Source organism: Neoarius graeffei, chromosome 14 (genome assembly GCF_027579695.1).
Source record: "Neoarius graeffei isolate fNeoGra1 chromosome 14, fNeoGra1.pri, whole genome shotgun sequence".
In the NCBI taxonomy this organism is placed as follows: Eukaryota; Metazoa; Chordata; class Actinopteri; order Siluriformes; family Ariidae; genus Neoarius; species Neoarius graeffei.
In genome coordinates, this window is record NC_083582.1 from 59495227 (window position 1) to 59504188 (window position 8962).

Sequence of the window (8962 nt, forward strand, 5' to 3'; positions counted from 1 at the left end):
TTAGGTTAACTGGTGACTCTAAATTGACCGTAGGTGTGAATGTGAGTGTGAATGGTTGTCTGTGTCTATGTGTCAGCCCTGTGATGACCTGGCGACTTGTCCAGGGTGTACCCCGCCTTTCGCCCGTAGTCAGCTGGGATAGGCTCCAGCTTGCCTGCGACCCTGTAGAAGGATAAAGCGGCTAGAGATAATGAGATGAGATTTAAGAATTATATTATTCTTTGCCATGTGGTTCATTAAGGATTGTGGTCATGTTAAAACCCTGACTCTAAATTTAGTTTAGTAGTTATTAGATTTAGTGATTTTCTTTCTCAAGGAGACTTGATAGTGTGTTAAAGCATATAAATCACTAAATGATGCTGGAATCTGTGTTCAATTTCATGGAAAATGTAAAGGGAAGACTTCACTCAGATGGAAGCAAAAAAAACCTTTCAAAAGGGGATATCAAACCCTCATCCCCTTTTCCATCAGTTTTAGAGATTTACTGTGCACATGTCATAGCTTTAATGGTTAGAAATGATAAAAACAAAGAAAAAATGCACTGAAAAGATCTGTGCATTTTTTCTAAAATGAAAAAAGTTAAGTATTATTAAAATTAAATTAAAAAAAGCAAATGCGTGCTTAGAATATTGGTTGACTGACATTGTATCTGATTTTACTTTAACACATGGAATCTGTTCTACATCAATGGTTCATATGGGTTTTTCCTGTGTAGGCACAATTTTTGGTATATGTGAGGCATGTGAGTTTGGTTTTGGAACATTTCCAACAGGAAAAAATGAATGAATGAATTCATTTATTGATCTTCAGTTACTACTTTGCCCTAGTTATTGTGTCTATGGATTCTTGGGAACACTTGGTGTGATTTGGGAATACACTCTGAATAATACACCAGTCCACCAAAGCCCACCATATGCATACTCACATTCACACCTAGAGGCAACATTTGCAGCAAATGATCCACCTACCAGCATGTTTTTTTGGACAGTGTAAACATAACCTGAGCTCAGGTTGAAACCAAATGTACCATTCATTCATAAATAAATAAACACAAACAAACATGCATCCATCCACCCCTATCCTTTAAAGGTGCTCTATGTAAGAACCAGCCACCTGTCAAATTCATACTCCACTCTCCAATAAAAGGGGGCAATATATCACTAGAAAGTTGGTGTGTCCACCCCTATCATAAGAAGCAAAGAAATTCACAGTCCCTCCTCCTCCCCTTTTCACACAAACACAGCATTCACCACTCTGCAATTTCCCTTTGGGGATAATCTATCTATCTATCTATCTATCTATCTATCTATCTATCTATCTATCTATCTATCTATCTATCTATCTATCTATGAACTATAATTCACTGAAGATAACAAAGATATTTTTCTTAGTCAATTCACTATTGGGTTCATACAATCTAACTTTACAGTCATCCATTATTAAAAAAAATACAAAAGCAAAATAATAATAAAAAAATAAAAATAAAAACCTAACAGCAGGTCAAGAACATGCAAAATTCAACCAAACAGCTAAAACTCAGAAAATCTGTCAACACTGCTATCTTATAAACTTCACATGTGGTCTCAGCCTATAGTTTGCATTATAACTTGTTTAGCTCAGTTTTTAGCAAGAAAACAACAGCAACTTATTTATTTATTTATTTATTTATTTATTAGCTCCAGCATCTCCTGCATCAGTAGTGCTTGAAACCACTACAGCTCACAACATGACAGATATGTAACCTTTTTTTTTTATTATTATTATTAATACCAAAACTAATCACTTCATTCAACCCTATAACTCAAGACAATTATCATATTTTTGAATGTTTTTGAAAGGTTTGTATTTTGTTTGATTTATTAATTAAGCCAAAAAGAGGAGTACCACCTTACCTTTGTGAGTATGAATTTGCTCTCACAGTTGCTGATTTGTGAATTGTCATTACCAGCTATTGCACCAGCTACTACAAAACTGTTCATGAATGTCTAGGTATTTTAACTTTTAAACGCATGCAAAGTGTATGCACTCAGACCAAAAACAAGATAGTTTACAATGTCTGGGTATGTGAGTAGAAGTAGTGCATCTTGGTCTGTAATTCAAGTTTTGACTGTTGTTCATCATGCTTAGTTTGTCCAAATACCATTGCTTGGCATTGTGATTCAATTTCTCCTGGTAGGGTCCCTTTTCTTTCGCTTTTCTTTTCTCCAAAAATAGAACATACCTGACACAAAATGATAACCAAAAAATCCATGTTTCACTGGCTGGATTTCTGTTGTTTCTCTGAATTGCAGCAATTTGCTTATGTATTCTTTCACTATGGTAGTCTGTAAAAAGGATAGCTCTGATTTTTTTTTTTATTGAATGTATTTGTACAGTCAATTGTACAACAGCTCTTTCCCATTTTAAGTGTGTGTGTGTGCAGCATTCAAGCTAAATGCTGCCACTCAGTAACTCATTCTTTCTGCCTACACCATGGGTGTACCCATGGTGACTTCTGCTTATGATGACATCACATGCATACTGGTGTGACTTCTCTTATTTTGGACTGAGGGCAGATTGGACATGACAGTGATTCATTATCACCTCTTGAGGTACAAAGTGGTATTACGAGATGGATGGTCTATCCTGTCTCAGGGTTAGCTGGTTAGCATGCTAACTTCAGTAGATATCTTTGCAACATAATACAGGGTTAGTCAAAATTATGTTAACGCTAATGGATTATTTTTCTCCTGCAGATAAACATATGCCATGGGTGACAGATTAAATGGTGCTATTGCTTTCTGGTTTTTGTGTGTTGAACACGATGGCGAACAGGTTGAGACCATCCTGTAAATCATCTTGCACATATGATGTATGTTTTGAGAACAAATGGTTTCTACCATTTAAGTGTTAACCTAATTTTGACTAACCCTGTATAAACAATTTTGATGTAGTGTCAAAACTGTTCTTCATATTCTGTTGATAATTTTAGTTACTGTTTTTCAATGTTGTAAACTAAAATTCTTATAAAATCTTATAAGATTTATAGCACCATTACACTCATTATTCCCATTTAAAGATATACACTGATCAGCCACAACATTATAACCACTGACAGGTGACATGAATAACAATGATTATCCCATTACAGTGGCACCTGGCAGTGGGTGGAATATATTAAGCAGCAAGAGAACAGTCAGTTCTTGAAGTTGATGTGTTGGAATCAGGAAAAATGGGTAAGCACAAGGATCTGAATGACTTTGACAAGGACCAAATTGTGATGACTAAATGACTGGGTCTGAGCATCTCCAAAATGGCACATCTTTGTTCATGATGGAATTTGTTAATGCTTTGTTAATGAAAAAAGTAAATGCTGGCTAAAATAGAAGTGTGTCAGCGTTAACTTTTTCAGCAGTTTGTGCTCCAGTAGCTCTTCTGTGTGACTGGACCATATGGGCTAGCCTTCATGCCCCATGCAAATCATTGAGCCTTCGACACATATGACCCTGTCACTGGTTGTCCTTTCTTGGACCACTTTTGGTAGGTACAAACCACTGCATACCAGGAACACCCCACAAGATGTGCCATTTTGGAGATGCTCAGATCTAGTCATCTAGCCATCACAGTTTGGCCCTTGTGAAAGTTCCTCAGATCCTTACACTTGCCCATTTTTCCTGGTTCCAACACATCAACTTCAAGAACTGACTGTTCTCTTGCTGCCTAATATATCCCCACCCACTGCCAGGTACCACTGTAATGAGATAATCATTGTTCTTCACTTCAGCTGTCAGTGGTCATAATGTTATGGCTGATCAGTGTACACTGTATATCTTAAATATACTGTATGTATTAGTCAAGGAAAAGTTTAATTTATACATTTATTGTGACTGCTTACATTTCTTTACACATTTGTTGTTAATGCATGCCATTATTCTAAATGTCAGTCTTGCACTTCAGTATTTTAGTTTTCCATTATTATATATTGTGTGCCCCAGTAGACATACTATGAGAACTGAGAAGAGAGGAATTTTATCATTCAATACTTATACAAATAATTTTCCATCCAAACAGCAGCTCATTTGACCCATATCTGATTATCTATCTGATGCTGCATCTGCCCCTTAGTCAGCACAGACCCTTCTCAGTAGTGTACTCTCTCTGCCTTAGATGCCCAAATGAGTTCCACTGAGCAAGACAGAGAAAGGATGCAGCAAGATAAAGGGGGATGTGTGTAAAAGAAAAGGACTGAGGGAATGCTACTTCTCCTACTCCTGAGTCTCTCATGTGCTTTCAGCTGATTAGTCATAACAGCGCCCAGCAGGAAAATCAGAGAATCGTGCGCCCCCCAACATCTTTTCTTTATTTATCTAATCCATTTGTGTACAACATTGGTCAAAGGAGACCTGCTCATTAAGGTGTATGCTTCTAGAGTCAGTCCTGGAAAATATATTCTCTTATTTTCTGTACTGGTCCTGCTTTAGTTTCACCAGGGAGATGAAGAAGAATATCAGGTTGTGATCCTACTGAGACAAACAGATCAGGATTTGACTAAGTTTGTAAAAACAAAGAACTGATGTGAGCAGCGATGGGATAAATTAGGTGGGATAAATTAGACACATTTCTTTATTTACACTATTTGTGCGAACAAACATAAACTGAACAGAGATAGAGGTTTGAAGAGATGAGGTTGTAAAAAGAATTACATTTCTTGATTTTCTAAATTAGTCATTCTTGCTTCTTTATTTTTGAATTCTTGCTAACATCTGATTTGACCTTTATAAAATATCAAACTATGTGTTCTGCCCATTATTAAAATCTAGAAGTGATGCTTTCGAGAATAATCCACCAAAAAGCCACTGACGCTCAGACTTTCACAGCTAATACATACTGAGGGGTAAAGTGATCTGTTACAATAACAGATGTATCTTGTGAGAGAGCAAATTCTAGGCTGCCAGCATTACATAATTAAATTTAATGACACTTAATAAGGCCTCACATTCAGTTCACTGTGCAACATTAGCAATAGCTTAAATGGATACATTTGGACTTCTCAGCAGGACTAAAATATTTATAAATAATAGATTTTCCATACACATCAGCACTCATGTGGTCTCACACTTTCAAATTGGTAAAACATCTGACAATGATCTGACATGTAAGCCTGTCATACTTTTTCTGAGGAATTAGGTCATCAAATCAAATCACATCAAATCCAACCACAATATTAATTATTCTTTTGTGTAAAATATACAGGAAGAGCTGTGGTAAGTTTCTATTCTGACCTTCTCGGAAATTGACATTTATAGCGCATGCATCCTGTGTGGATTTCCAAAAAATGTTAATCTGCTGTAAATATGGCTTGTGTCACATGGTTAAAATGCATTCAGTAATAATTTGAAATCATGTGTTTCAAATTCAAAACATGTCAACATCCACCAACCCAGCAGTAATGTTATATTATCCCTGTCCTGGAATCATGGGAAGTTGTTTGTTACACCTTCTGGCAGCTTTAAAAAGCATCATGTGAAGTCTCAGTCAGTGTCTCAATATATCTTTTGAATGGTTTATCAGGCTCAGGAGCAGTGGCATCTAACCCCCTAATATACAAGGGAACAGAAAAAAGCATGCATGATCCCATATACTATCTCACTGTATGTGACACGAACGAGTAATCCCACCTCACAGATGGTGGGTTAATCCTTCTATAATAACATAAAGTGTGTAATCTTTTTATAACGCTATAATAATGTGTATGTGTGTATATATTTTACACACACACACACACACACACACACACACACACACACACACACACACACACACCACACACACCTATCTATCTATCTATCTATCTATCTATCTATCTATCTATCTATCTATCTATATGCACACACACACACACACAAAGTGGTGCTTGAAAGCTTGTGAACCCTTTAAACTTTTGTATATTTCTGCATAAATATGACCTAAAACATCATCAGATTTTCACACAAGTCCTAAAAGTAGATAAAGAGAACAGAGTTAAACAAAGGAGACAAAAATATTATACTTGCTCATTTTTTTATTGAGGAAAATGATCCAATATTATATATCTGTGAGTGGCAAAAGTATGTGAACCTTTGTTTTCAGTATCTGGTGTGACCCACTTGTGCAGCAATAACTGCAACTAAACGTTTCCGGTAAATGTTGATCAGTCTTGCACACCAGCTTGGAGAAATTTTAGCCCATTCCTCCATACAGAACAGCTTCAACTCTGGGATGTTGGTGAGTTTCCTCACATGAACTGCTCGCTTCAGATGCTTACACAACATTTCGATTGGATTAAGGTGAGCACTTTGACTTGGCCATTCCAAAACATTAACTTTATTCTTCTTTAACCATTCTTTGGTAGAACAGCTTGTGTCCTTAGGGTCATTGTCTTGCTACATGATCCACTTTCTCTTGAGATTCAGTTCATGGACAGATGTCCTGACAGTTTCCTTTAGAATTCGCTGGTATAATTCAGAGTTCATTGTTCCATCAATGACGGCAAGCCATCCTGGCCCAGATGCAGCAAAACAGGCCCAAACCATGATACTACCACCACCACATTTCACAGATGGGATAAGGTTCTTATGCTGGGATGCAGTGTTTTCCTTTCTCCAAACATAACACTTCTCATTTAAACCAAAAAGTTTTATTTTGATCTCCTCCATCCACAAAACATTTTTCCAAATAGCCTTCTGGCTTGTCCATGTGATCTTTAGCAAACTGCAGATGAGCAGCAATGTTCTTTTTGTTCTTTCTCCTAGCAACCCTGCCATGCACATCATTGTTGTTCAGTGTTCTCCTGATGGTGGACTCATGAATGTTAACATTAGCCAATGTGAGAGAGGCCTTCAGTTGCTTAGAAGTTACCCTCGGGTCCTTTGTGACCTCACCGACTATTACATGCCTTGCTCTTGGGGTGATTTTTGTTGTTCGACCACTCCTGGGGAGGGTAACAATGGTCTTGAATTTCCTCCATTCGTACACAATCTGACTGTGGATTGGTGGAGTCCAAACTCTTTAGAGATGGTTTTGTAACCTTTTCTAGCCTGACGAGCATCAACAATGCTTTTTCTAAGGTCCTCAGAAATCTCCTTTGTTCATGCCATGATACACTTCCATAAACATGTGTTATGAAGATCAGACTTTGATAGATCCGTTCTTTAAATAAAACAGGGTGCCCACTGACACCTGATTGTCATCCCATTGATTGAAAACAACTGACTCTAATTTCACCTTCAAATTAACTGCTAATCCTAGAGGTTCACATACTTTTGCCACTCACAGATATGTAATATTGGATCATTTTCCTCAATAAATAAATGAGCAAGTATAATAGTTTTTTCTCATTTGTTTAACTTGGTTCTCTTTACCTGCTTTTAGGACTTGTGCGAAAATCTGATGATGTTTTAGGTCATATTTATGCAGAAATATAGAAAATTCTAAAGGGTTCACAAACTTTCAAGCACCACTGTTAAGTTCTACACTTATACTTCAAAGGTACCACTAGAGGGTACAAAGAATACTAAAGGGTTATGGAGTTGACTTTTTCCCCCAAAAAGTGTATGCATGTGCCTACACAGAACATTTTCATGCTGAATACAGCACTATGAGCATTACTATCCATTGTTAGGTTTGACATAATTGACTCTTCTTTGCTGAGAATCTGTTATCATCTGTACACGCTCTCACATGAATCATCCACTTGTGGTCCCCAGGACTGTCATATGCATTTTTTTTCCTCTTTTCTGGAATCACTTAAAGATCCTCTGATGGTGCCCAAACTCTCACAGCACCAGCGTTTGAACCTCTGTTCTTAACACTTAGCAACACAGTCCAACAAAGAACATATGCTTTTATATGTAAATGCCCAATGTACTCTCAAAGTACTTTGCAAAGAGAGCAATCAGTCTTGCACATCAATTTCACACTCACATCTACACATAGTTAGTGAAACTGTATATGATGTTGCGTAGTAATCAGAGCACTGTGACTTCAGTCATTCCATCTGTGCTGTATGGAGTGTACTTTTATCTCATCCTTTAATGTCAAGCCAGCAAAACAACCATATATCAGCAGAATTACCTCTTGTAACTCCATGCTCACTGCACTACAGGCTCTCTCTCTCTCTCTCTCTCTGTTTCTTCCAAAAATAGGGAAAATAAATGTGTTACTTCCAAGAGCACAAAGACTGATTGCTGAACTGTGTAAAGTGCCCTGGGCTTTTCAGATAGAGAATGTTAAAAAAAAAAAAAGGGCATCTTCCTGACAGTGGGTTAAACTTCAGCTGGACATGGGTAATCAGGCCAACACAAGGTTTTCCAAGAGTTCGAAGCTTTCTTTCTTTCTTTCTTTCTTTCTTTCTTTCTTTCAAAATTTCCCTCTTAGCACTCCTCTGCCCTCCATATCAGTTTAGTGCATTCATTATTGCTCGACTGAAAAAGCTAACATCAGCAAACACACACACACAGTGTAGAGGTTTAGAGAGGAAAAAGATAGACATACCGGAATTGTGTCCTTTGCCAGTGGGAGAAAATATCAGATTGGTAAAATCCAAGCGCTTCACAAACTCTCCCTTTTCATCTTTCCTTATAAAACCCCTCAGATTTGCTCTTCACCTTCCTCTTCTCCCTCCTCTTTGAGTCCTTCTAGCTCTCATCGACTCTGTGTTTACCCTGCTCACTGCCTGACTTCTACGCTCATCGCTCACTGCATATAATCGGGAAGTGAGGCGCGTGCCACTGCTGGGGGAGAAAAAAGGAAAAGGCAGATGATGAAGGAAAAGGCAAAAAGGGTGGGAGAGAGAGAGAGAGAGAGAGAGAGATTGGATGTCTGTGCACTTTTGAAATGCTGTGAAAAAGAGGGTGGTAAAGCAAAGGAGAGGGAGTGCATGTGTCCACAAGTCAGTGTTAGAGACAGGGTGGAAGAGGAGGAGCACTTTGCTGAATAGTACTGT

General features: G+C 37.7%; 1 protein-coding gene across 1 annotated transcript in view; it reads right to left on the reverse strand.

Annotated features, from left to right (window-relative positions):
- LOC132898498 (cadherin-12) overlaps positions 1–8715 on the reverse strand; it is a 294117-nt gene extending 285402 nt beyond the window's left edge. Inside the window, exon 1 of the mRNA XM_060940161.1 lies at positions 8512–8715. The gene's annotated coding sequence lies outside the window, so the exon portion shown is untranslated. The remainder of the gene's footprint in view (positions 1–8511) is intronic.
- Between the last annotated feature and the right edge of the window lie 247 nt (positions 8716–8962).